The sequence below is a fragment of the Anomaloglossus baeobatrachus genome, chromosome 2, assembly GCF_048569485.1.
Source record: "Anomaloglossus baeobatrachus isolate aAnoBae1 chromosome 2, aAnoBae1.hap1, whole genome shotgun sequence".
In the NCBI taxonomy this organism is placed as follows: Eukaryota; Metazoa; Chordata; class Amphibia; order Anura; family Aromobatidae; genus Anomaloglossus; species Anomaloglossus baeobatrachus.
Window position 1 is genome coordinate 338634281 of NC_134354.1, and position 3389 is coordinate 338637669.

At 53.5% G+C, this 3389-nt stretch overlaps 1 non-coding gene across 1 annotated transcript; it reads right to left on the minus strand.

Moving 5' to 3' along the window:
* Positions 1 to 1762: 1762 nt before the first annotated feature.
* Positions 1763 to 1916, minus strand: LOC142293163 (5.8S ribosomal RNA). The gene has a single exon (XR_012751154.1). It is a non-coding gene; the product is annotated as a 5.8S ribosomal RNA (ribosomal RNA).
* Between the last annotated feature and the right edge of the window lie 1473 nt (positions 1917 to 3389).

Genomic DNA, 3389 nt, shown 5'->3' on the forward strand with positions numbered 1-3389 from the left:
CAGAAGTGTCCGTACGGGATGATAGTCCAGAGTGGTTACGAACCGGAAGGTACCGGGCAGAAGTGCTGACCGAAGATGGCAGACGGAGTCCGGGCACAGCTTGAAGAAAACGGGGTACGGTCCAGAGACGGTGTCGGTAGTCTTTCAGGAGGATCCAAAGGCAATCAAGAATTAGGAGCAGCAAAGCAGGAGCACACAGCAAGCAGTATACTCAGGCACTGGACTAGGCTTAGAGGCGGCCTTTTAAGCAGCTGGACAGGAAGTAGGGCAACAGAACAGTAAACTCCATCTTAACCGAGGGCAAGCTCTTTCAAAAGAGAACTGGAAATCCCGGAAACCTGACAGCTGACCTCAGAGATCACGTCTGGAAAATAGGACGCAGGCCGGGTCTGGTCTGGCTGATGTCTGGATGACTGCTGCTGTGACTGGAATGAGGGTCGTGGTCTGGATCTCTGCAGCTGGAGCTCCTGGTAGATACTGTACACTAAAGGTTCCACTGCCGGGGTTGGTGTGGGCAGCTCGGCGTCCACCGAGGACGGGGTAGTTGATGGTGGAGCGCTCACTATGAGCGGGGACGGTCCGGATCCCTCAGCCACTGTGGCCGGATTTGGGCAGTCAATAGGGACTGGGTAACCGCGTACCCTCTCTTCACGTGGGATTTCAATCTCCTGGCTCGCACTGCCACCGCCAGGCTCCTCAACTCTTCCCTCCAGTGGTTCAGAATGAAGAGGAATTGTGTCTGCATCCTCTGGCACAGCTGCTTCGCTTCCTCCTCTATCCATGCCGCGGTCCCAGGGACAGCACGCTCTGGGGACCAGTCTCGCTGCGCCATCTTGCCACTGCGTCTTCCAGGAAAGTTGTGACAGAGTCCTGGCGTCCCTGTTCCATTTGCGTTAGTAACACATTCTGGCCCGCCCCCTCAGTCTTTTCGCAGCACTCTCTCGCTGACCGTGGCCCGAGGGGTCTCCGGACACTCAATGAAGGGGGGACTATGTACAGGGGGATTGGAAGTTCGTGATGCCACCCACGGTGCATGGTAAGATGGTGTAGCACCGCTGCTGTTGTTGGGGAAACCCGGTGGCGGTGATATAGCAGCAAGGTGTTTAACCCCTCCGTGGGTAGGGGGTTGTGCCCTGGTGGAGAAGGGGAGCCGTGGGCTGTAGGCCTGGGAGACAGGGAGGAGAGAAACTTACACTCACTCTCTGAGGGTACTCTCTCACACTGTCTGGGAGCTCCAACTCCCCAGCCGGCTCTACTCACTGAGAGCTACTTGAGAGCTCTCTGCTCTTTGCTCCCGTCGACGACTCACTAGTCACCTCCCACCCAGTCTGCTTAACCCTTTGGTGGGTGGCCCTTTCCTCACTGGACCTGCCCCCTGGTGTGTGTGTGTGTGTGTGTGTGTGTGGGATTTGCATGCTGGTCTTAGCACATCACTGGGAGACACCTGGAACCAAAGGAGAGATGGAAAAGAGAGAAAGGAAAATTGTGCAACACCCTGTGACGGCCTGATAAGCCAGGGCGTCACACTTCCCAGGGGGATATCTGGCTATTTTCTGTGTCGAGACTCCTAACAGAGGCTCCATGGACCTTTTTTGATTTGCTTCCATCACATCACATGAAGACAGCCTTGTGTCTTCACCAACAGACTTGCAGCACGCAGGGCCAGGCCCTGGGGGGACATAAGGGTAGAGCGGGCAGGGACTCCCTTTTTCCTTTTTCCTTCTGAACCCCAGCAGCCCCACGGAGGCGATCGACGGAGGGGCAACCCTCAGACAGCCATAGCCCCGGGAACAACCCAAGGCCACAAGGTGTGTTCGAAGTGTCGATGATCAATGTGTCCTGCAACTCACACTAATTCATGCAGCTAGCTGCATTCTTCATTGACACGTGAGCCAAGTGATCCACCATTAAAAGTTATGCTTCATTTCTCATAGTTCGTGTCAGCCGGTCGTAAAGGTATTGTTGTGGGGGGATTTCCTCTTGAGTGGTGACCATGTTGCCCCATTTGCTAGGCCTCTCCCATCCCTTCCTCCAGTGAGGAGGAGACCGGATGAGGGCTTCTTGACCTACCACCCAGTCCCAATCCCGAGTGGAGGGGGGTGTTTGCTCACATGGTCAGACATAACCCAGGATGGCTTGTGAGATGAGTTTTTTCCTGGGCAGGCAGCGGTATGAGGGATCGGACCCTCCGCGCCATCCTCGGCTTCCAGGGGAGTGCCAGCAGGGCGGATGCTAGGTGACCCCCTTGCAGGGAATGGAAACTGTGGGGTTTTGGCCCTGCACCTCCTGGGGTGCTTTCTGAAATGGGTTGGACCACGCCGGCCTCCCTCTCAGGGGGAGCTGCTCTCGTGCGCCGTTCATGCCCAATAATGATCCTTCCGCAGGTTGACCTATGGAAACTTTGTTATGACTTTTACTTCCTCTAGATAGTCAAGTTCGATCCTCATCTCGGTTCTCTGCCAAGGTGTTCGCAGACCCCAGCAGGGCCGATCCTAGGACCTCACTAAACCATCGGTAGTAGCGATGGGCAGTGTGTACATACGTCAGGGACTTAATCAATGCGAGTTTATGACCACAACTTACTGGTTATTCCTCGTTCATGGGTAGGAATTCCAATCCCTGATCCCCATCACGAATGGGATTCATTGGATGACCCACATGTGTCAGTGAAGGATAGATAAACGCGTATCTAAGTGCATTCCAGATCTGTTATTTCTCGATCTCACGTGACTGAGCGCTGCTTGTCCTTCTAAGAAGCCAGACGCAGACTGCGGGGGTCGCAGAGCTAGTTAGTATACTGGAGTCTTGTTCATTATTGGAATTAACCAGACAAAATCGCTCCACCAACTACGAACAGCAATGCACCACCACCTACAGAATCAAGAAAGAGCTTCCAATTTGTCAATCCTTTATGTGTCCGGGCTGTGTGAGGTTTCCCGTGCTGAGTCAAATTAAGCCACAGACTCCACTCATGGTGCTGCAACCATACTCCTCCCTGAACCCATGGACTTTGGTTTCCCAGACGCTGCTCGGTGGGTCATGGGAATAATGCCACCGGATCACCAGTTGGCATCATTCATGTTCGGAACTACGACAGTATCTCATCGTCTTTGAACCTCTGACTTTCGTTCTTGATTAATGAAAACATTCTTGGCAAATGCTTTTGCTTTGGTTCATCTTGCAGTGGTCCAGGAATTTCACTTCTAGTGGCAAAATAAACCAGAGTCGTATTCTATTATTCCTAGCTGGGGTATTCAGATGTGGCTGCCTGCTTTGAACACTATAATGTTTTCAAAGTAAACACTTCAAGCCCCCGTGACACTCAGTCACGAACATCGAGGAGGCGCACCAAGGCAAAGGGGCTGGGACTGGCGGTATCACACCTCACA